General features: G+C 37.9%; 1 protein-coding gene across 1 annotated transcript in view; it reads right to left on the bottom strand.

Moving 5' to 3' along the window:
- Nucleotides 1-26191, bottom strand: part of ROBO2 (roundabout guidance receptor 2) — a 1045391-nt gene that overhangs the window by 927930 nt on the left and 91270 nt on the right. The window lies entirely within an intron of this gene.

The following is a 26191-nucleotide window of genomic DNA, read 5'->3' as shown; positions in this document are numbered from 1 at the left end:
TTTATGTGATATAAAATAGAAGCCCGTGAAGATATAATACACCTGCTAATTAGTATTCACTAGGGAAAAAACCTGAGATTTGTAACCATCAGACTCTGGAGCACTTGCTTTGAATTCTGGTCCCTCCTTTGAAAACAAGATCTCAGATTTTTACTTCTGTGGCAAGCTTCGGAACAGTGGCCAAAAAATCTGGGATCGAGTTATTTAATATTCAGGGTTCTTTTATTCTTCCTTTAGTAAATTATGATAATAATTTCATTTCCTAAAAACAGTATTCCTAAAAATGTACACTCAATTTAACTCAGTAGCATGCATAAGGAAAGCATAGGATAATGCTGACACTCTTGAGAAGACTGATTACAGTTTCTCTCATTCTGGTGCTTATGCAGAAGAGTAGTTTAACTAAGAGACAAGGAAAACAATCATCCAAGGTATTTTTATTAAGGATTATATTTATTAAAGACCAGTATTAAATCATCTCTTCTGCTACAGTAATGCACTCTTTAGACAAGTGACATTTGAAAATCCTTGCTTCATGTAATTTTAAATTCTGCAAAATCACTGACTGACTAATACATTTCACAGTCCTGTTGCAGTGTCTCATGGTTAGTACTTTATACAGCCCGTGACTGCTATTATCTTCATTTATATCTGTCTATTGCATGAATTTGGCTATTCCTTTGGGCTGAACAAGTAGATCATCACTTCTGGGAGTACTTGATATGGTTCTATTAGGTTCACCCTTTGGAAAGAGTAATCCTAAAGGACTTACTTGGCTAGAACAAATTGCAAAATATGGCCAAAAAGACTGTCAGATATGAAATTCAGAACTAAAAGTACCAACAAGCTGGTGGAGGTAAAAGAGCATAGCCTAGCTTTACTACCCAAATCAGTATTTTCTTTATTTCTTGCTTAACTGCAGGTCTTCACACAACATATAATTGTTTTCAAAATCATGTATTCCAAGCAGCTTTGTAGGCAGAAGAATGAATAATGGCAATATTTTCTAAGTGAAAAAAATCCTGTTTCTATGCAGATTTTGTGTGTGATCTGCTGTGATTTGTAGCTGAGGTGGCTGCTACTTCATTTCTTTTTTTTACACACACAAATTCACACAGACACAGATTTTTAATAACTTACATTTGTTCATCATGTAGACCAATTTAAAGCAGGGAGGGGGTGGGTTGAAATTCATGACACTCACACATTCTCTGTCAGTTTTCATACCTATTTTAGTACTTTATTTGATCTTTATCAATCAGGAATCTGAAGTTGCTTCAAAGCTTCAGCTTCTCAAAAAATAATAAGCCAGCCATCAAGGCGAACAGAAAAATCTGTCATGGCTGAACAATGTTACATTCATACAACTGTCATCCATTTGGTTTATCTAGCAAAAACCACTGCAAGAGTAATCATCTGATATAAGTTAGACTATTAAATTACAGCTCCATTTACACCTGCTATACATTTAGCTGAAGAAGTTATCTTGCAGTGGAAAGCATAAAAACCCCACAATGTGCCTGATGCAGCTGCTTAACTTCACTTGAGCCATGGCATATTTCAGTTATAATAAAAGACCACAATAAGGACAGACAACTGATATACCCACTAAAGGGTCTGTGGAGCTCTTTGCTTTACAAGGGTCCGTAAGAAATGGTCCCGGAGTCCTGTGCAGGCATGAGGGCTACAGCACCTTTGTAGAAAAATTCACCCAAACACACATACAGCCAAGAAGAACATCAAAAATTTAAAATTGTGTTTTACATCTGAAGACCTTTTCCCTTTGCACATGCAGATGATGACATCGCCACTCATGCTAACACCTTTGTACAATGAACATTCTCAGCAGTAGTCTGAAGACAAGATTATGTAAACTTAATTTAACCCTCTAGAAACAGGAAGAGGAGCAAAATGCAGATTATCCCTTAGATGTAAGGTTTGCCTTGAAGGGGAAAGGAAAAACAGAACTAAAAAAACATGGAAAGCCAAATAACAAATAATCAATATAGGTCCATCTTCATAAGGATTCTGCCTCTACAGATAGGTTAAAATAGATCATAAAAAGCAGCATCTCTCCAACAAGGTAGTCTGCCCCACTCTCTGAACAAATTGATATTTATCAAACTTTTAAATTTTTCTCTGTTTGGGATATGGGATAGTTGCAACTCATTATCCTTATTTAAGTATCTAATGCACACATTGATCCATCTTGCTGTCCCAAACAAGCATTTCTCCTCTCTAGCTTCACAAAAGAAATAACTAATGATCCTGAACACAACTTGATAACAGTTGAAATAAATGTTAAAAACTCCAACAGCCAAGAGTAACTTATATTATTCCTCTACTAGACTACCATATGTAATTAGTGGCATCAGTAAACCTAAGGGAAGAAGGGAACAGCCACTCCCAATACAGGAACCGCAAGGTGTGAACACAAGTCATGAAGGTTTTAACAAAATCACTCAGTAAGTCAAGGTCAACACCCCCAAAGTTTTGCACAGTCTTGTGTCTCTCAAAAATAACACATTTTTAGAGTGATGACTCCAATCACAAGGTCCAATCCACAATTTTCAAGTCAGCTGTGTAGAATGGATGCTACACAGTAAGGCTGGAAGAAGCATATCCAGCCCAAAGGAATACATGACCCTCATTCTGTGAACAGCTGTACATTTCTGCAATTCCAGGCCCTGTATGTTGTGTTATTCCATGGTTATATCAGATCCCCAACTGGCCAAAGCTTTAAGTTTTAGAGTCCTTCCCAGACTGAACCAATCTAATCAAAATAGATCTAAAGGCCTTTAAAATAAAAACAACAAACAAGAGGCTGCTGGGCTATTAATCAGAATAATTACTATTTGAGGAAGGGAGAATTCACCAAACCAGAGCAGGCATTTGTTTCTAAATGTATTTTTTCCAAGTTCTAGCAAACCCAGCCTAGGCTCTGTGGTCAGGACAAATCTGCCATGTCCTCTGTGGACTGAGGGGCTGCTCCTCAAACCTTTCTGTACTTTAGGTCCATTCCCATGAGGCTTCTACTCCCCTGGCCCCCTACACTCCACTGTCCCTCTCTCCCTGGCACCAGATCAGTTATTGCCCAAGGCAAAAAAAAGTTTTCTCCCTCCTGGAAAATCACTCCTCCCCATTGATTCAGTCAAAACATTTCTTAAACTAGTAAGAGAAACTGAAATAGATAAAACAGATTCCATCCATCATACAGTGTTGAAACCTTTCAGTCTGTGGATATGGATTTGTCCAGGAAAGCCTTGATGTACAAACTAGTGGGGTCTTCCTGCTGGGGAGGGATTGTCTGCCTGAGCCAGCTGAGGACTATTTATCCTGTTCACAGCCTGTTCCAGACATAGAGCAGGCTGTGAGCTTTCCATGGTGTGAGAGAACAAGCTCTGGACTGCAAATAGGCTCAGCACAGCCGAGTCAGCCTCTCCCACCACTAAGTTAAGCCAGTGGGAATGGACTGCTGTCCTCAGCCCTTTGTGGCTGCTGCAGAGCACAAAGAATTTTCCTTTCCTGCAGCTCTCACCTTGACCCTTAATCTCAGGAGGCTGTTCTTATATGGCTTAGTCTGTCTCCAAAATCTTCTAAAAATCTTGCTTTATTAAATCTCCAAGGCACTGTTATAAGCCTAACAGAAATAGCACTTAGTCATGCTGCCTATTTTCCTCTCTGCTTTACCTCAGAGGTACAGACTTTCCCCTGTCAAAAGTGCTGTTGAATTTGCTGCTACCACTGTGAGGGGTCTTTTATTATTACCATCATTCTGTGAAGGCTGACTGCCTGCAGGCTGCCTAAGGGCTTGAGTGTTGGGTTGCCTGGGTTACCCTTTCTTCCAAAACACAGCTAATGCAGGAGGACATTGGGAAAGAAGTGATAAATATTTTTAGTAATACTAAAAGTGAACACCCAGGGCTCTAAGAAAATATTTTGCCTTGAGGTGCATGCAAGTACTAATGTTGCTGTTAAACACTCTTTACTCAAATTGGAGCAAATGGCCTTTCCTGAATTGCAAATAAAACAAATTCTTGCAGGAACCCTTCTGTTCTACCCTTTTTCAAGAGCACCCAGTGTCCACGGGGTGGACAGTGATCTCCTGCTGCTGGCCTACATTCATGGCAGTCCTGTACCACACAGAGTAGAAACATTTCCTGATAAATCAGCAAATGGCACCCCAAGCCCCACTGCATGCACACATTTGTGCCCAACACTGCAGGGCTGGATGAATGGGGCTGTGTCCTGCCAGAAAACAGTGTGAGAGTCAGTCACTCGTCAGGAACCCCATAACCACCAAGTGATTCCCTGTCCATTTTGTATCCAGTTTCAATCAATAGCCGGAAATCTCCAAATGCACGAATCCATTTGGATTGACAAGGCTCTGGTTGGTGCAATAGTTTCAATGGACTGACATATTTCACCTTGACCTGCACACACCAAATCCATCAAGCAGAGACCAAGAAGTGAAAAAATGATGGTAGCTTGGCTCTTGGCTGAGCTTTTATTCAATTTAACTTGTAAACAGACAAAACTACTTGATAAAACATATACATTAAGTTAATGGACACATTCCACTCTGCAGCTTTGGTTATTTTCATGCCTACTGTTAGTAAGGCAATTTGATTGTGGGACAAAAGTTTGCCAGCTGTTTCTTTTTCTCTCCCTGAACCTTCAGTCTTCTCTATGCTTGTGATATTAAAGTCTTTAATTATACAATTACAGATTTTTTTTTTATTATTAGCTGCTAACTCATTTTCCTGTGGGAATGATATTGTCTTGGAATAAATTAAAGCTGTGGAGCAATAAAAGTCATATAAACAGCATTCTTTCCTATTAAGGATTATGGCTATTCCTGTTGAGAATGATGATTACAAGCAAAAAGAAATTGCAAAAATGAAAATAAGAAATAAAAAGATGACTTCATTTAAGGCAGGTCTCAAGAACTGAATGCTTTAATTAGATATTGCTGTGTAATGTTAGCAAAGTCCCTGAAATAAATAGGGAAAAAGTATCACTGTTTTTTCATTTGATTTGTGGCCAAAGTTTGATGTCCAGCTGATGAACATTCTCATCAGGAATTTGTGTTAATGCCACCTAATTTCTGAGTGTTTCATAACACAAAATACACTGAGATGTGGTCACATTTTTAGTGATTCAAAGTGGTGCCCACTGGCTTTCAGTGTTATCACCTCATAGGTGACACAAAACACCAGCAATTATACCATTTTGACTTACAAACTTGTTCTAAAAAAGAAATAATTTATTTAAGTCAAATATTAGAAACCACATATATAGTAGTAAAGAAAAAATTCAGGAAAAAAAAATTGTAATTCCACCTTCAGAGCAGGATTTGAACGGCAGCCTAGAAACTGAAATGACCATATGGAACTAGAAAGAAAAACCAAGAATGACAAATGGCTGCTTCTTAAAGCTTTTTTGTACCTCAAGTGAGGCAAAAGAAAAAAAATATATACACCACTTTAAAACACTTCAGAATGCAAACACTTAAGGAAGCCTAACGTCCTGTTTTGCCTTTTGAATACTCATATTTGCATTCCAAGTACAACATTAATATTCTTTTCCTTGATTTTGAGACTCAATAATACCATCCCCAGTGGAAAAGGAATGACACCTGACTGCAGGAATTTATTTTGCTTTGAGTACTAATTGCCACTTTTTAAGGGCAGGACCAAGACAGAATGTTCAGTAAAACACACAGTGCCTGTACTCTGGATGTCCAGGTACAAAACCACCATTTTCTTTTGTCAAATTAGTATTTTCTGTGCTCCGTATTGCCATTTTGACATGGTGCTAGAGGGTGGTAGCTGAGCTGCCCTTGAAACATGATGATGTTTCTTGTAAATTCATCCAAGAGTCAAAGTTTTAATAGATTAATTAAACTTGTCAAAGTCTTTAAAAGCATTTTTCCCTAAAGAAATTTATCACCTATGAAGTAATGAGCTAAAGTGCAATAGCTAATTACCTGCAGAACATCAGAAGTACAGAGACTTTCAATGTAGGGTTACCTTGTTGCATTAGCCTATGAATCTGAAAAATAACCCATCATAATGTAGGAGATGCATTAAGGAGATATCTTAAAATAAGGCTCCATAGTACTACTCCAAAAACAGTCATACTATAAGTTTTAGAGAAACTAAATTTTTAATAGCACAACCATGCCTAATTTCATTTTACCTAAGTTTTGTTGTCCATAAGCATCCTTCTTTGATAGCCTTCAAGTTTGTCTATGCACAGAATTGTAAATTCTATGTCCACATCTCCTATACTTGATTTCAGCCTTAGATCTCTGAAGAACTGCAAGACATTTGATTTCTGAACATAGTCTTTGCTGCTTCTGCTTTTTATCTCTTTCTGTACAGAAAACTTCATCAATGGAAATCAAAACATGACCAGACCACATGCTTGGGGTCTGTTTCAGCTACAAAACTTTCCCCTGCACACACACACAAAAAACCACCCAACCAGAAAATCTCCAAAATTGAAAATTTGCCTAAAAAAACCCTAACAAAATCCCAAACTGACTGCTCTTATTGGCTGAGTAAATGCATTTAAACCAATCACACTATTTCAGTGACTGGTGTAGTCCACACTTTTGAGATGTCTTCATGGAACACACACCCAAGCTTTCCTCTCAAAGTTATTTAGGATTTGCACATGTTTAAAGCATCAACAGGTTTAAAGGTAAAAGGATATATAAAGTGCATTATTATTGAGTTGGTTAAAGGAAAAAAAAAAATAAAATCAAGGACTATATGCCAAGATGGCCTGTTTCTCTCTCATTAAATGTAATATTACACAAAGTGTGTGTCATATAGGGATGGCATTATAGGAACATCTGTCACTTCATATTTTTGCTTTGCCATAAACTAGCATTCAAATGAAAATTAAATATATTAGCAATTTTATTAACTTCCTATTTAGTAACTGTGTCAAGAGTGCTTTTTCTTCTCTCAGAGATATTTCAGGGATTCTCAAGCTATTCATGCAACTGATATGCATTTCATGTGGTCTAATAAAAAAAAATTGTTCCTGAAGCAGCTGCTTCATTTTTCATATCTCCCTACATTGCTGATTTCACTAGTACCAAGCTATTGCCAAGAAAAATATTAAATTTTCATACAAACTTCTGCTATGCATTGTAAAATGTACTTGTGGGAGATACACATTTTAGTCAACAATATTTTACCCAGCATCCTCTGCACAAAAGAATTGTTTGAACAACACATTCTCTCAGCTTTCCATTGAGATCTACTGATACTTCCCTGAGTGGTGTTATTAGTATCTGTTGTGGTTTTCCATCCTATAGGTTGGCTCATGATTTGTTATGTAGTGGGGAGTTTTTTGCATTGTTTAAGCCCTAAACTATTTTTTAAGAGAAAAAAACCCTTTAAAATTGCTTCCTTATGAGGATAGATAATGCTTGTTGTCAATGGCAAGCAAAAAAAAAAAAAAAAAACCCACAGGTTGTATTGCTTAGCAAGCTTTACGTGCAGAAGGTTAAAGTAGCTCTAAGGTACTGAGGAACCACGTGCTTAATTAAAAGCGTAATCTCACACAATTTACTGCAAACACTGAGTTTTACTTTAGGGTAAACACAGCAATATTTACAACTTGAAAAGTTTCCCGCTCTAGTTCCCAACCAAGAAGAAAGCAGTAATACCTAAAGCAATAAAGACCACCAGAATTTCACAAGAAGAGGATAATTGCTGCACACAACAACTCCACCAACCAGGAGAATGATGTGTTTCATTTTTTTTAAATATCTTATTCAAATGATCCAGGAGACAAAGGAATTTCATGCAGACAATCAGAAAATGAGCCTGAAGACATGCTACAATATAATAATGAAAGGGACAGCAGCAAGTATAGAACTGGAATAGTTAAAAAATCCAAGATAAATAAGATCAATACCAAAAGAACAGTGGAAGGATGATATTGGAGGGGTCTCAACAGTTCAGCTCAGTAACTCATCTGGCTACAAATGGCTGAGGTTGTACTGTATCCCCCAGGTATGCAATATAATAAAGCCAGCTATGAATAAACTGAGGTTTGAGTTACAAACCCTTCCAAATCAGCCATAAGCACCACATTTCTCTGCTTGGTGAGTAGAGAGCTTTTCCCTGCAAGAGCTACAAAATTTTTTGCATGGCATTCATCAGAAACGTGTCTAGCACAGGATAATCTTCTTTCTATACAGGTTCCTGTTCTGAGCGGGTATCAGTCTGGCTTTTTAGCAGGAACAGATTTAAACTACTGATCCAGAAACAATTTCATACATTTCTCTAGTGTCTTCTACCAATTCACCTCACCTATTTTAGGTATACACTCTGTGAGCAAGAAGAACCCCATAAAATCCAAACCTTTTCCCTTTTCCCTGAGTCTCACAAAAACTCTCAGATACAATAAGATGTCTTCCCTTCCTTTTCCTATAAAAATCACATGAACATATGAGTTTAGAGTAGCTGCCAAAACAGTTATTTCTATCATTAAGATAAACTGGAATTGCAGGTGTTAAGAACAAACAGGGAAAATAAAGAAAGGGGATGGAGTAGGGAGCAAATAATTTATCAATCAACTTCCTAGACACTTGTTTTATAATTGAGATTGGGTAACAATGTCCAAAGAGGCTGAAATAAACATGGGCTGAAATAGTAGAGCATGTTGGCAATGCTGTTTCTCAGGGTGTATGTGAAAGACCCAATGCACTCGGATTGTACAGAAGACCTTGAAGTGATTTGGTTTTATACAACTTTGGGCTGTTGCTGACATGTCAGAAATACCACTAGAAATAAAAAGGAAAAGAAAAACAAACAAAAAAAACCAGGAAAAGCCTGCTCAAAAGCCACAACTCATCACAAACTGCTCCTACATACAAAATGCAATTAAGTTTATATCAAAGTAAACTCAAAGTTTACAGTGAGAAATTAAGGACTTTCTGTTTTACATACAACAGCTTATCCTTCAGTAATTTTTTTCCTTCTTCCTGCTATTAAGGCTAAATAGGATCATGGTATGCTGCTTATATGAGAACAAAATTTGAATGGAGTGCATGTATGTATCTTCACTCTGCTTTAATTAAATGGATTACTTAAGTGTTTTTTCTTTTTTAATCTTTTCCCACAAAGAATGAGCAGAAGCAAATTTTTCTGTTCAGCCGTACCTGAAAATTACATGGTCATTTCTGCATTTGTAAAATGCATTTCCAAGTCTCTCCTGCTCTTACAAGGGAAGGGACTAATGGGAGAGAGAAGGAGGTCATGAAATAGCTGTGCTTTTCCACACAAGTCTGCAGAGACCTGATCTGGCCTCAGCATTCAGATCTCCAGGTGCACAGAGATTCACCCTTATCAGCACTTCTTGCAGACAATCAAATTCAAATCACCTTTTGTAATTACATTATGAAATACTGTAACCTACTTTCTTTCTTTCTCTCTCGCCTCCTGCCACCACCCAGAGATGCCAAGTGAGCACTTCCTTTATGGAGATTTTGGGAATTTTACTCATTCATAGCTATCAAAGCCCTGGTATTTGGCTATCCTTATGGACAGGAACTGCTCCAAGCAGTGTCATTTGGAACCAGAAAGGAAAGTGTGTGTCCAGCTGTGGAAGCCCTGCCTTTAGTCACCCACCACTTGTATTTATTTTGTATACACACACCAGGCACATCTTGACAGGGAATTTTGCAGGACACTATTTCACATTTTCAGTAAAACCTCAGAGCTAATCTACAGCACCTGACATGTCTCCTCCTCCTGAAGAGCTAATGAATCTCATTAATGTGATGAAAATTACAGGGATGATGTGTGTACACAGAGCTACTTGACATGAACAAGGACAACCAAAAGTACCCAGAGAATATACAGCAGCTGAGATGTGCATAGTGGAATAATTCTGTATTTTATGAACCTTGTCCAAAAGAATATGCAGTCATATCCACTAGTATAAGCATATTTTGTAGCTACAGGTGTATATTGAGCAAATATACAAAGCCAATATTCAAGTTATTTATTTACCAAAACTCTCAAATACTAGCCCAAATACAAGTTTTTGTGTTTTTCAGTATGTCTAACATTCAGTTATATGAGTTTAATTTTATTTCAGGCCCCTACACCTAAATTTGAGTATTTAGATCTACAAAATTCAAGATTTTATTTAATTTTTAAAGTCAGTTCTGAAGAACGCAAGAGGAACTTTTCACAAGGGTGTACAGTGATAGGACAAGGGGGAAGGGCCTTAAGCTGAAGGAGGGTAGGTTTAAATCAGCTGCTAGGATGAAATTTCATGCTGTGTGTGTGGCAAGGCACTGGAAGAGGTTGACCAGAGAAGTTGTGGGCTCATTTCTCAAAGTGTTCAAGGCCAGGTTGGATGGGGCTCTGAGCATCTGTTTTAGTGGAAGGTGCTCATGGCACAGGGATTTTGGAACTAGATGAACTTTGAGGTCCATTCCAACCCAAACCAGTCCATGATTCTATGAAAACAGATTAGAAGATCCTAACTTTAATTCCTACCTCAGTGAAACCTTCCTATAGAAACCAAGAAGTAATTTCTAAGCAGCAAGTAGAAGTCACACCCATTTACTGAAACTGCCTTGCCTGTCACCTCTTCTCCATGAAGTTCACGATACCATGAGTATTACTCTGTACATCTCTTATAAACTAGCAAAATCCCCTCCAAAATCACCCCTGAAAACAATACAAGATATGCAGATTTTGCCTGTAATGGATGTAAATATTTCTAACACTTGATTCATTATACTACCTATGAGTTGTACAGAATATTATGAATACTCCTGTAATACACAATATAAAATATACAATACATAATTCTGTAATTATTATATGATTTTATATATTATATAGTATAGTTATGTAATCTAGATTTCTACTTCATACAGATTTGTGGTGGTTTTCTTTTCATATATTTGTAAATAAATGCAAGCATTTACAAGCCAAAAAATTGAAAGTACGTATCAAAACATACTAATTAAAAAAAGAGAAGAGTAAATAGCCCCAAAGTGGAAAGAAATTCTAAGAGCAGCATATGAGTGGAGAAAAGACTGTTTTCAAGGAGGTCCAACATCAGGATTTGTTCTCATTTAAATACCTGTTCTAATACACTTACTGTTTTGTGCTATGTGTAACAAGATTAAGTGATCAAACAATCTTTCATCTCAACTCATTATTGGAATTCTCACAACAAGCCCCTTTCTTGCCAAAACTTTGTCCCATGGTTCATGCATGATGCTAATTCCAGCTGAATGAATAAATCTGTTTACCTAGGCATAACAGGAAAAGTGTTGTTCATCAACTAAAGGATTCCCCAAGGAACACCTTGATTTTTTTCCTGGACTTCCATCATTTTTCTGAACAACTCTGCACCAATAGCCTGGATTATGGAGTTCTAAGACACTCTTGGATGGGATTGGAAATGTTGCTAGCTTGACAGTCAAGGAGTCAAAAATTGAAGCACCTTACAAAAGGCACCAGGTTCTATAAATATTAACTACAAAATGATTTTTCTTTTTAAAATTTTTCTATGTGAAGACCAGCAGGTCAAAAGACTAGCAATTCAAGTGGACTGAACCAGAAGAGCTTCAGAGCACAGCTGAGTGATGCACTTACTAAATGTAAGAATAATATGAGCCTCCCCACATGTGAATGTGTGCCAAATCCTAAGTTACACCAAGAAGCAGCACAGGTGGGAATAGGACTCCATTTTTCAGTTTCTCCTCCCTGCAGAAAAGAAATTCTGCAGCTATGACACCAGGAAGTAATGAATCACTTTTAGTGTGTCTTTAGCTAATACATCTTCTGAACCAGTTTCTACCCAAAGGCACTATAGCCCTGCCTTGGCTGCACCTGTAGTTACAGTGACAAAGAGGGATCTTCAGTTTCTAACTTAGAAGAATTTTTCAAGTCTAGTCTCTTCCTGTATATTACATTCTGGTTTTTCATTGATTTTTATGCCAATATGTTTAAAGGCTCAGATTTAAGTTCCACAGGATTGGATGGGAGCAGCCACATTAGGTCTTTGGAAAAAGTAACACTGACAATCAGCATCAGCCAGGGAATTTCTCATCATATTTCAGTGTGGACATCAGCTACAGGTAAATGATATTTAAATGTCTTTCACACTCCCAACACAAGTGACACAAGGAGCTGAGCTAAGCAACTCTTTCCTTCTGTGAAGTAAAAGCAGGGTAAATACTATGCTGTGCTCTCTGAAGGTAAAATTCAGGTTAGTGTAAACCCTCTTCAGCTGATCACATCTTAGAGTTTGATTCTAAAGCAAGTTCTAAACTTAAGACTCCTTTTTTCAGGGTTGGGTGTAATGTACTGAAAAAATAGCCCATGCTGGCATGCTTCTATCACTGCTTTAAAAGTCATTTCACCTGCCCACTTTTTAATGAAAGCAAAGTGCATTTAAACCTCAAGAATGATTTCCGAATACATAATAATTAATTTATTCAGGGTGTGATTTCAGTATAGTTACCTGAAAAATGGGTTCCAGACACTGCTGAATATTCATTTGCTATACAAAGGGACACCACAAGCACTCAGGAAAAAAACAAATAGTCTAAAATAGTCAGCTGCCTGTTTAGGTGACAGATCCCATTCCCAGTGAGCAGGCTCATTTCCAGACTCACATAAAGGGCCATGACACAGCAGCTTCTCATCTCTTCTTGTGCACCAGGCTGAGACTGCTCACATGGCAAGAATGAATTTAGTTAAAACCCAGATAATTTTACATCTACGACAGTTTACATCACACCTTTTAATATTTAGATTAATAATATTAATCCTGCTTAAATAAAAAAATCAAAGAACAACAAAACACAAAAGCAAGGATTTTTGTTGCTGTGTTTGTGTGTTTTGTGATTTTTTGCTAGTGGGAGTGTTTTTGCTTTTGTGTTTGGGCTTGTTTGGATTTGAGGTTTGTCTTCCTCCCAACCATATGAATTGTATGCTAGATCTCTGAATCCATCTTCACATCCCTACCAACTACAAGAAAACTAAGCTCCAAAACCAATGAAAGAAAGATTTAGAAGCAGCTATATCAGAAATAGCTGTGGCTGGTGTTCTGGCCTCACTTCGGATAAATTCTTCTCTTTTTCTGGAAAGCAGGCATGGCACTAGGATGCATCCAGTTATTTTCAGCTTTTTCTGTGAACAGACCTCCTGGTATCACTCATTTGCCAGGCTATAAACCTCTAGGTTCTTTTAAAATGTTTCCTGCTAGCATTTTGGAGAACTCTTCAAAGTTAGTTTCTTTTTCAAGTTATTTTTCCATCCTTTACTATTATATTTTTTAATTAAATGAATTATATTAATCAGAGCTATAAAGTGTTCTTTGAAGAGTTTTATGACCTCTTCAATCATCAAATTATGTTCTTCATTTAACAGCAAGGTTTCTCCCAATAGTCTTACATTTTTATATTGTTCTCACTGTTTAAGTGTTTGCTAAACAATGTTTGTAGCCTATGTGCCCAAAATTTCTCTCAACAAACTGAATGCCTGGGCTGCACCAATTGTGCTGTGCTTTTCTAGAAAGCCCTTTTCCTTTTTATAGCTTGAGGACCTAGGAGGGAGAAAAGCACCCAAGGTTGAAGATATGATTTTCCTTGCATTCACCATTCACAACCCCACCCCAGGAAGAATATTATACAAATCTCTGTGGTACAAGAAGCAATTCCTCTGAACACTTTGCAACAGACCATTTCCCTGGGGTCTGTTTCAGAAGGCAAACCAAAACTTTGCTCCATGTCTCTAAAAGTCACCTTGAGCAGAGCTCAAGCTGGATAACAGCATTCCCCACTATTACCTGCTGCTCCTCCACTTTTTTCACTACCACCTGCCTCTGCCAATACTCCACTGAGATTTTGACTCATGTAATTTTTGTTCACTTTTCCTACATATGGGTCTTGATTTTTAAGTCACTTGCTTAATTTTTTAAGGCATTTCCAGATACATCTGATCCAGAGAACAGTGGTTGTTAAGGGGTTTGATATTGGTTTTCTTAAGGTTGGGTTTTTGTGGCTTTTTAAACTGGTTTTGGTAGGTTGGTTTTTTGTTTTCTGTGAGGTATTTTTGGAGAGGGTTTTTTGGTGGGATTTTGTTGCTAGTATTGGTGTTTGTTTTTTAGCAGGTTAAGTTACAAAACAGAAGGATATTTCACCTGAGGCCTCAAGTCCAGAAAAGCACAACAGTTGCCTGCCGTCCATATGGATCCACCTGTCTAAACAAGCACCAAGAAAAGCTGTGTCCATTGCTTCCTGATGCACAGGTGTTGGAACCAAAACAATCCAAGACCCAATTCTGTGACACAGTTGCCTAAAGAGTTATTTCCCATTTGATTTTCAAACAAGAGTCACATGAAGTGACAGAGAGTAAAACATAGTATGGTATCTTTACCTAGCTCCATTTTAAATTTTGAATCTACAGAGAACCAAGAATGAAATTTAGATGTGATAGTATGTATCTTAGAAAACAAAAGCGTTTGTGAACTCCTGAAGACAGAAAACCCACTGAATAGAAGGTATTTAAAATAATTATTAATTTTACAAGTCTACATTTGGAAGTATAATTCAAGATGTAGGGAAAGCACTAAACAGAATATGTCAAAATCACGCCAAAATATTTCAAAACTTCAGATATATTCTTTTTATTTACTTGAACTGTTTCCAAATGCCAAATGTTTGCCAACCTAATGAAGTATCACTAATTCTAAATTTAAAACTAAGTTTGCCCCTAGAAATCCTTACAAATTCTTCCAACTTCAAAAAACTTTGTTCTATCTTTCATGAGGAGCTTGGCAACAGGAAAGACTCTTGCACCAAGCCGCTCTGGGATGCGTCAGAAGGGAGTCTGACCCTATATCTCAAATGACAACTCATTTTTCCTTAACCAAGGCTGAAACAACACTTATCTGTTGGAGCAGCATGCACCACTCTGCCTCAGCCTGTCAGGTCTTAAAGGACTACCTTGAAATATAATTTTACATTCAGAAAGACTGAAATACCATGGTTTTTTGGCCAATCAATTTTTTTCCATTTAGTTAATATCAACTTAGAATTGAGTAATGCTGTAACATAGTTTCAGAATCACACGCTATTATTTTTTTTATTGTAAGGACCTGAAAAATTTTACCAATTTTTAGATTTCAAAGTTACTTTCCCAAGAATACCACCTTTTTGGATATCTTTGTCCCAGCACCCTGACACCAAGCACTTAAATGCAAAGAAGCAATTGTGCTCCCTGTAACAAGAAAATCTAAGCCCTGTGAGAATGAGACTTCATCTTCTGCACAATTTACTCGTAACATGAAAAATGCAATAAAAAGAAGCAAAATTATTTTCAAGTCAAGTTACAACTGACTTCATATGACAGAAAAACACCATAAATAGTATTTCACAGAGCTGCAGAAAGTGTATTCCTTTCTACCTGGAGTACTAAATCATGAAAGCTAAGGTCTTGGTTTAAGACAATTTAAGGGGGACACTAAAATGAGTTACCTACCGTTGAGTTTAATCAATCCCTTTCCACCAATAAGAAATAAAAAAAAAATAAATACAAGTAGTGATAAGTGAAAAAAATAGCAGTTTACAAAATAAAAAGGTACAAAGATGCTAAATGTTATTAACTCCCTAGGAAAAAAGGGAAAAACAGCGGAGTAAGTGAAGTTACTCAGTCAAGGGCTAGAATTCCACTCGCTCTGCCCCGGTTCCATTTTCCAGCCACAAGGCTCTTAAGTAGAGAGCCACAATTTGGAGCACAGATAGATAGGTATGGAATGCAGCAGCATTTTGCATGGATGGCAAGCATCCCCCCAAGGCCACGTCTGCTGCTCCTCTGTGTCCGTGGAGCCTGGTGTTCCCTCAAAAAGGGACCTGCTGTTCCATAGGCATGGTGGAAGGCACAGTGTACTTGGCAATGATGGTGCTGAGCAACAACACCTCCCAAATTTAGCTGTGCTAGTGAAAGACATTATCACATTATCTCCTTCAGCTGTCTTTTCTTGCCACCCTTCTGCAAGAGGTTGCTGCCCCCACAGCATAAGCCAGGGAAGGGAGCACACTGCTCGCCTTGCCCACACACGGGTGCCAAAGTGGAGCTGTTGCCAGCTCCCACTCATGGGTGTCTCAAACTCCAAAAATCTGCACTGCAGCACAAGAGGTGCAGATCCAGATCCCCAAGAGGTTGGGGGTGCTGAGCTGTCCCTGTCAGCTTTGCTGGTGTGGCTGTCTCTACTCTGTGACAACTTGCAAGGGCAAAGACAAGCTTTAACACGTCTTCCACCCGCAGACCTTCCTCATGAAACAGCAATCAAGAACTTGCTGTTTCTGTGAACATCCCCCAGCTAAACACTTCTTTTTCTAACTGGTCATGTCAACAAAAAGGCAAGATAGAGGAAATTTAAGGCTAGTAACTTTTTAGTGTAAGTTAGCATTTGTATGGGTATTTCCTTAACACCAAATAAAGCCTAATGAAATCAGAGCTAATCCAATCTGAGTTTCATTTGTGATCCTCAAAACCCCAGTAGGCTTCCTCTATTATATTACACAATGCAATACTATAACTATGATAAATTATATGCTACTACAACAGTCCATACCTGATAAAAAGAAACATCTGTAAAAAAATTCTGTAAATATATTAGAACTTTCTGGGTTTTTTACTGCAAGCTAAAAACTAAAGTTTTCCCATTGATACTTAAATTTTAAAGACTTCTGTCACTTTTCCTGCTCAAATAGATTTTATTTAACTGGAGCAAGGTCAGCTGCTGCATGAAACACACAGTTGAGCTTCCTCGAAAATAGTATATATCACAAAAAGAAAACTTGAACGAAGATTTACAAGATATCTTGTCAGAAATGTATGTGATGTTAAAGAAGCACTGTAGCATATACTTGGTTAGTGACTGTTAAACAACAAACAGATTTAGTGACTCCAATTTTGCAGGGGGGCTTTTCAATAACTTTCCTCCTGAACGACCTGTGGTACCTGCCCTGTCCCCTACACACACAAATGTTATCAACAGCAGAGCAATGACTATGAGTTAGGTGACTACTTATTTATTCTCCTTAACTACTCACAAATGCAGTACTGGCATGGAAAAATCAAAAGAGAGTAAACCAAAATTTTCATAAAAATCTCATTTTTGTCTCTTTAAAAATATCCTCCCTCTCTTCCTGGAAGAACATATTTGTAGATCAGTTTTTAATAAGACATTGTATCTAGTTGCTTGGATCCTTGAAGCAGCCAAGAGACTGCAGCTGCAAGAGATTCCCCTGAAGCTTATTTTGAAATTGAAAATATTTACTGGAGAATTGAAAGAATATCATGGGTCTGAGAGAGATTTAGCCATTATCTCCAAAGGATGCAATCCTAAGTAGACCTTCATTTATTTCACATCAGTCATGTTGCTTTATCACTCTGAGAGATGCAGAATAAACTTATTTTTAAAAAATCCCTGTCTCCCGCCCTCCAACTATGCTTTCAAGAAAGCAGTCTAGTGAATGCATATATCTATTAACTAAAACTGTATTGTTCTTGTCTAGCAGGTTTGAGACTGACTAGTCTCAAATTCTCATTTGGAGATGGAGGGATGAGTTTTTCCTGCTGTTCTCATAGAGAGGAGACTGAGAAATGTACCACAAGTAACTAAAAAAGTTCCACCATGCTGTGTGAAAACCCAGATCTGCTAATAGGCAGGGAGAGGAAGGCATGACTGCCTTTTTCCAGGCTGTGATTCCCTGGCAGCCACAGGCAGGCTCCCAGTCACTACTGTGATCCTTTCTGTCCCCAGCACTTATCTGTCAGGAGCTCTCTGAGTCTGCTAAGCCAAGCTCCTGACACAAAACTGAATTCAGTTTTGCTTTTCTGCTCACTCAGTCAACTGAAATGACTTATTCAGGGTCAAAGAGGACAGAGTGAAAGGAGCAGAGGCTGCATTAAAGGTCAGTGCTTATTCTTGGCTTGTGCCATTTGTGGGGTGATGGTCACATCCTAAGCAAACACAGATAGTGAGGAGGGGATGGGTGAAGCCCATGGCACAGCACACATGACATGATGCACCCCAACATTGCTGCTCCTCAGATATGCTTTTGTTTCAGGTTTCTTGTTACATTCCCTTGTTTTATTTTAAATAAAAAAAAAGGAAAAAATGGGAAAAAAATAGGTGCAAAAACTTCAGCAACACACCTTGTATCAGAATATGATCGCCCAATCTGATGTTCATAGCACAGCTCAATAGATTTTTAAATAGTTTGTAGGTAAGTGTAAGTACATGGTCCAAGAGATTACTATGAATGTATCTTGGATTTTTAAATTTCCTTGTTCTGTAAATGCCCTTTGCTTCCAGTACTGGTTGAACTTTTGCTAGGCATGGAATAAAATACATCTAAAAGAAATCAGTTAAAAACACAGATGTCATCCACCAGACTCCAGGGACGTTGTGTTGAACACAACTCCCTACAGAGAGGTTACCAATAAATTCAGATATATTTTGTTTGTGATGTATCCACACAGAGCAAGCTTTCTTCACCTCCAGTACTAAAACCATTGTTGCTCTGCAAGAAAGATTATTTTGAAAATCTAAAAAAGGTCATGCTGCTTTTGACTCCTACCACGACTTCTGTCTGCAGACCCTCAGGGTTACCACATGGCATCCCAAACATGAAATCCCACATGAAATCCCCAAAGGCTCAAAGCAAAATGCACTTGGGCCACACCCACAGGAACATGGATCCATGCTCTGCAGCCCCCTGCAGTATCTCTTGTGTCCCCTGTCCCAAGGCACAGGAGCAGCAGCCAGGCTGGCCCCAGGCTGTGCCATCCCCCAGGAATGCTCAGGCACCTCTGGAAAAGCATCCAATGGTTTGGTTTGGAGAGGACCTTAAAGCTCATCTAGTGCCAACCCCACTGTGCCAAGGACAGGGACACCTTCCACAAGAGCTACCTCCAGCTTCATCTTGGACACCTGCAGGCATGGGGCTTGGAACCAAAACCATGCCATGGATCATCCTGACAATTAATAAACTGAACAAATCAAATGCCACTTCTCAAGCTGTAATTAAACCATATTTTTTTGCTAATGAAGACATATCATGATGCCTACATACTAACAGCAAATTCTACTTTGGCAAGCTAAGTTTGGGGGTTTTTTTCCCTTCTTTCTCCTCCTCTTAATATTTGAAAATGCTTTTCCACATTTTACCCATCTTCAAAGGCAGATATATCCCAGATACATACAACTAAAGAGCATCCAATTAAGTTCCCTCCATATTTTATTTATTTCATTCCAGGTGAGTATGATTCAGAGAGGGCAGGGAAAACAATACAACTGAATCTGGTGCTTTTATCTGCAGCATAATCAGGGCTTTTATGGTACACAGGACTGAAAGGCACTGATGTCTCACCAAAACCCTGCAAGCTCCTACAGCACTCAGCAGTAAATTCAGGAGCTGATGCACTGGGTGAATTTTATTGCCAACAATTAAAAGCACACCAATAGCTACCTTCAAGTAGGTGCTTTGAAGCAACACACACAAGCCTCTCAACAATTGTTGGCTTTGATTTCCTGCTAGATACAGCCATAACTCCCACGGATGAAAATCTTAGAGCTTCCTTTGCTGAAAATGGAGATCAATATAAAACTACCACTTGAGAAGATGGTTGCACTGCAGATAATCATAGAGGAGAAATCAAGAGTTACAAATGGAATTAAAAAGAAGTATTTTACTAAAAAGAGTACACAGAAAAGTTTTCAGTGGGCTACTGGGAGAAAATCATTAGGCATTTTTAGTCTTAAATACTTCCCCTCCCATTGTATGAAGAGTGCTACTTATGGTCTTTGAAAAACTCCCTGTTCTTAAACAAACTTGATATTTCTCTTTTGATACCACCAACATACCCCAGAAATTTTAATAGACTGTTTGGAAAAGCAATTTAAGACAGTGGGGAAAAACCAGAGGAAGATTAAGACTGTGCAATCTAGTAGTAGGTGTGCTACAAAATGGTATTACTTTCTTGGGGCAGCTCCAGGATAAAACCCAACCCTCCCTGCCTCCCCTAACATTACTCAGCCCAACATCTTTTCCCTCATCAGGCTTATCCTTATCACCATCAATAATAATTTTCTGCACAGCAGAAGTATCACTAGGCTTGTAATCACTGCCAGGCTCCTCTGGCAGAAAAATCACTGTCTGACTCTAACAGCTTTAGAGAGGCTGTGACAAGCATGGCAGTGATATGTTGACAACCATTTTGAAATGTAAAGAGCTTGTTATGGACATACACTAAAAGAAAAAGCCATTTACTTTTCTGCTTTTAAAGAAATATTATTCCTAGTTAAGTCAGTTCAAAAAAAAAGGCTTTCCATCTCTAGCAAAGAAAAGCAGTCACAGAAAATGATGGAATGTGGTGGTATTGTAAAAAAAATGTGCCTAGAACTAAATGATTTTGGCTACTGCACTGCAGGGTCCAGGCAATTCCTGGGTCCAGGAGCCAAGACAGATTCAGGAAGGAACTGAGGAGCATCCTAGGCTACAACAGTCACTGTTTCTCTGCATATTTCAGACAGAAAAGGCAAAATAAAGATTCATTCTATCACAGAGTTGAGATATGGGCCACTACAACATTTTCAGAGTTTGGGAAGAAACACACATCAGGCTATGAATCCTGTATGTCCCTTCATATTTTGGCTAAAATATCCTAAAAAAACTGACATTCTTTCAAATGAAAATTTTAAAGCTATGCTGAGGCATAAGATCTCATTCTGTCCTGTATGTTGAACATTTAACAACACCAACCACAAGCCCACATCATCAAAGCCCTTCAGTAACACCACAGGTAATTATTTCTGATTTTCCACAGTTGGCAGGTGCTTGCTGAGCACAGCAGAGTGTAACTAGGTTTTGGAGAATAATCACTGGGATAGCTGTGGGCTTGGGCAGTGCAAAAACTGTGTCAAAACTGAGGAAGAGGCAAGTATGAAGGGTCCATCAGAGTTATAACCATGGCAGAATTCATCTGCATAGCTGAACATAAGAGAAGAAAGTCTCTTTGTATTTATGTATATTTTGAATAGAAGGCAATCTGTTACCCTTTATAACTTTCCTTGCAAAATGTTAGGAAAAATAGATTTGAAAATTCTCCAAACATACCCAATCTATATAATAACAACCTTAGCTAAAGATACTTTTAAAAAATCTACAAACTACTGTTAAATTCCATTTTCCTTCATTTCAAAGATACAACTAACTCCAAGCCAGATAGGTTTATTTTTTCCCTTTTCTCTCTTTCTTCTCATTTCTTAAATTTTTTGGTATCCCAGTGGAAATAGTATTGAACATCCAGAAACTCATTATACCACAATTAAAAAACACTTTCATTACCTATTTCTCGCCATATGTTCAAGTAATTACAATCAGTGTTAAAATCTTGTAATTATAGTTTGCAAAAAATTAACTCTATGACAGACACTTCTTTGCCTCATATTTTAGTAATGCTAGTTATTAATTATTTGCATTTTTGCAATGCCTAAAGGCCATTTCAGTAGGAAAATACATGTAGTAAAAAGACAGACCATGAGGGATCTTTTTTAAAAACTGGGCTGTATTTTTCTTAAATCCATCTCATCTAAGATCAGAGACATCAATTACCATAAAGCATTAGTAAAGGGTAAAGTTAGAATCTAATATTTCCACGCTTTGCCACATTTAGTTTGAATTAATTCTCAATTCTCTGACTTTAATACATGAAACATTACAAGGACTTATACCCTTAAGGCTACTTAAACTGCTACATTTCTCTCCTGGCCCTTAATTCTGTTGGGACCTTTTCCTCAAATTAAAGAAAAATGTCTGTCTTCTGCATACATTTCCTCATTTTTTTATTTTGCTTCTTTAAATTCATATAGTATTTTGTAAGAGCCATAATAAATAGGTGGAAAAAAGCCCAATTTCCTGATTTTTTACCATTTTAGAGTCTCAAAAACTACACCTATTCATATATATAGCACTGCACTATGCCATATCAACAATTATTATCCATAAATAAATGGAATTAACTTTCACAGATTCCATAGCAGAATCAAGAATTCACTTATCTTTTTACACTCTAAATAGTCATTAAATAAAAATCTTTAGTGAAGATAAAGCATCTGTGTTTGAGTCTAATGATCAGACCTTTTGCAGAGAAATCCTTATGACATCTGGATTCACATTTCAGTATCTTTGTTTCATACAGATGTTGTAACTGGGAATTTTTCATGGTGGGCAACATGATTTTTGCAGCACAGCAAAAATTATGTCCTCAGAGTTTGTGAATTTTAGCACAGACAAATTTTTTCATATCATGAAATCCCCTTCTATTATGTCTGAGAGTTTTTCTAATATTCATTTAAAGTATCTGCATTCCCTCCCACCACACCCCACCAATAAATGGGTTAGAGGGAGAATGTTGTTTTAGTCTTAAATAACAAATGCCCAGGAAGAAATTTCTTTTATTTTTTTTTCTGAACTATTTAGTGACATTATCCTAACACAAATTCATAAGAAGTTAATAGCAAAAGTTACCATAACACCTCTGCAAGTATCTGATGAAATTTCTCTACATTTCAAAACATAAAGTAGCATTTTCTAATCTGCTTAGTTTTAGAAAATTGTATCCTATGCATTGGCCACATATTGGCATTTTCTTGAACACACTTCTGCTAATTTTCACCACATTTCTAGCAGATATACTCTTAAAGCTGACATTTACATATGTTAATGTGCACATGTAAGGTCCAAACACAACAGAAAGGATGATCACTTCAAAAATAAAGCATCTTCCAAGTTTTCCATTCTGAAATTAAGAAGTTAACAGAAACAATATGAATTCACTGAACTTTCCAGAAAGACACATTACCACCAAAACCTGTTCTTAATGATGTATGATAATTTTTAGTCATGACCTGATTCTGCAATCCTCCTGAACTCTGAACTCACAGCAGCTCTGGGAACCAATGTTCCTTTTCAGGCTTCATCAAAGATCCCTTGAAAACAGCTAAAAAATTGAAGATCATCAGCTAAAATTTAAATTCTACCCTACATATCCCTTATCTATGCCTGAAGGGTAGGAAGCAAGATACTCAGTCTTTAACAGACACACCTTAGAGACATCAAAGGCAGCACATTTAAAAGGCACCAAAGCATTTAGTGTATTGCTTCCAAGATGCAGAATACATGAGCCTAGTCTTGTGGTTATCTTATAATGAACTCCAGTTCCACTGTGAAATTAATAATTGTCACAGCCATCTTTTATGAAAAATCCTTTCCTTAGGATTTTTCCTCCTGAGAAGCTGAGAGGCCTCAGGAACAAAATATAAATATTGATTATCTGCTGCTGTGGAATGCAACAAGTGGATCTATGATTGGCCCATGTTGGATGTTTCTAATTAATGGCCAATCACAGTCAGCTGGCTCAGATGGAGAGTCCAAGCCACAAACCTTTGTTATCATTCTTTGCTAGCCTTCTGATGAAATCCTTTCTTCTATTATTTTAGTATAGTTTTAATGTAATATATATCATAAAATAATAAATCAAGCCTTGTGAAACAAGGAGTCAGATCCTCGTCTCTTCCCTCATCTTAAGACCCCTGTGAACACAGTCACAAATAATTATTCACTATACCATGCATTTAGGTTTAAAACCTTCACATGGCATGAGATTTTCTTTTAAGTATTTCCTTATTAGGTCTAATTTTATTTTCCCTTTGGAGTATCAGTTATGAGTGTTCAACACTCCAAAATGGGACTCAGGAGACCCCTCTAAAGCAACAAGCTGCACTAAAATGAGTACCAAAGAAGAGCAATATTCCAGGGAGGAAGACAACAGTGGCAGGGACACAGTATGGAGCAGCACAGCATCACTACATGGCTTTACTCTGAGATGACCTCCTGCCAGCATGGCCAGGTCCACTGCAGCTCTTGGACTGAAACAATTTACTGGGACATTCATTTCCTACACAGAATTTCTCAAGAACCTCAGTGTCTAGGTTTTGACAGATGAAACTCAGCTCCTGAAGTCAAAGACATGTCTGGAAATTGAAGTCTAGCATGAACCTACCACTGCAGCTCCTGGCATTGCTGATGAAATAAAAATAGGGAGCTGCCTGAAGGTCCCTGTCAGATTCCATGGCTGCCAGGCTTGTCACCTTTAAAGAACAGAATCTGTAATGGAGAATGCTGATATATTGGACTTTTTCCATCTTCTTGCCCTGAGTAGAACTTGCCCTTCAGATATTTGGTCCTCATCCTCTCAGACAGCAGCAGGATGGGTTGTGACTTTTGTAGATGGTTATTGGGTTCTTACATAAGACAAACTGCACAGACAATCAAAGTGAGAGCTCTGGAGAGCATTTGAAGTTGTCCTCCACAGCCAAGTCACCATTCCAGTGATACCATAGGGCCAAGGTTAACTGGGCAATTGTTTCAGAAACACCAAATTTTGGTATGGATTTACTAAAACTGGCACCAGTGGGGGAAAAGTAATTATGGATAGGTTAACCGGGGGAAGAACAAAGACAGGAAAACATGATGTGCTAAAAAAGAGAGAAAAGAATAAAAGCAACAGTACAAATGTCCCTGGTAATTAGGGCTATCTGAGGATAAATGTGGCAGCCCTGTGATCCATCCCTGCAGATTTGATGAGCACAATATACCAAACCTGCAGTTCTGGTAATAGCACAGGGGCTGAACCCCTTTCTGCAGTCAGGAGGAGGATGAGCAGGGCAAGAGGAGATACCTCCCCCTCTATGCACAGGGCAAGCACTCTAGGGGGGCTGATGCAGCAACCTCAAAAGGATCACTACCCACAGAATCAACATCTTCTCAGTCCTTTCCCAATACACTGCTGTATCCTGTCCACTTTTATATTCTATATCTGCTAAAAGTCACACTTCAGGAAGGAGAGTGATATTACTGTAGTTAAAGCTGTTATGCTGTCACCATTTAAAAAAGTGTAATTAGATTTTCCATTTGACTTCCAGGTTGATTTGACATTCAGAGCATTTTCCTTGCTTTGCTTTATGATGGCATCACACTATATAGAATTGTCATTCAATGAATGACAGATTACTGATTTAGTTTCATGATCTTTTATTGGGTTATACAGTCAGGAACATAGCATGAATTTTATGGCAGCTAATGAAGTATCTGGTCTATTAAACAAGATTTCAAATAGCATTTCCAATTTTTTAAGACTACGTACTTGAATTTACTTTCCATTTACTTTTTTAGTTTCCTGTGTAACTATGGCTACTTCTATCTTAAATAGGTTATTCCTATATTTAATGGACAACACATATGATCTGGACCCTACAGTTTGCATATTCTTCCTGTTTAAGCATCCATAGATCCAGAACCATCTTCTGACTCGTTTTGCTCAAGATGAAAGGGATTACTTTGTTTTCTGTTGCAGACACTCTCAGGATGACCCTTTCATTGTGGAGTTAACCTGTCTGAATTACCAGCCCATTAAATTAAATGAATTGTCAAAGCTGAATCTGACAATCCTGTACAAAAAGCTATTCATCAAGAGATTTGTAATGCAAGCGAACAATGAGAACTTAAAGTAGCAATATTAAGGTCTGTAAAAGCAGTGCCAATTAGTGCTGTAATATTTCTAATGTCATACTTTTGCAGCTCCTAATAGTGCCATTCATTTAACACGTTCCATAGGACATGGGCTTAACCTGAAAGCTTTATGGCAAACATCATGGGCTTTGATATACTTCAGACTGCAATTTTTCCAGTTTGTATTTTCAAAGATTAGCTAATCCTTCTATAAATTGCATGTTCAAAGATAGCCTCTTAAGTACATGGACAGCAAACTCCCACAGCTGAATTATCCACCAATATCCCGCCACAATACATGTAATTCTCACACAGCTTTGCAGTAACGCCAGCAACACGTTAACTCCTCTCCTTACTGCCTCTCCCCAGAAGGGTTCAGTTAGTCCAAAGATATCTCCAAGACCACTTTTTTTTGTTTGAAATGTGGAAGCTACAAATAAATGGAAGAGGACCCACACCTATATTGCTGCTCTTGACTCCTCTGCATTTCAGATACCAGAAGTATCTCACCAGCTTACTCCTGATTTTGTGGCCAGCCTCATGCAA

The sequence above is a fragment of the Zonotrichia leucophrys genome, chromosome 1, assembly GCF_028769735.1.
Source record: "Zonotrichia leucophrys gambelii isolate GWCS_2022_RI chromosome 1, RI_Zleu_2.0, whole genome shotgun sequence".
Lineage (NCBI taxonomy): Eukaryota > Metazoa > Chordata > Aves > Passeriformes > Passerellidae > Zonotrichia > Zonotrichia leucophrys.
This window is presented reverse-complemented; position numbering and strand designations above follow the sequence as displayed.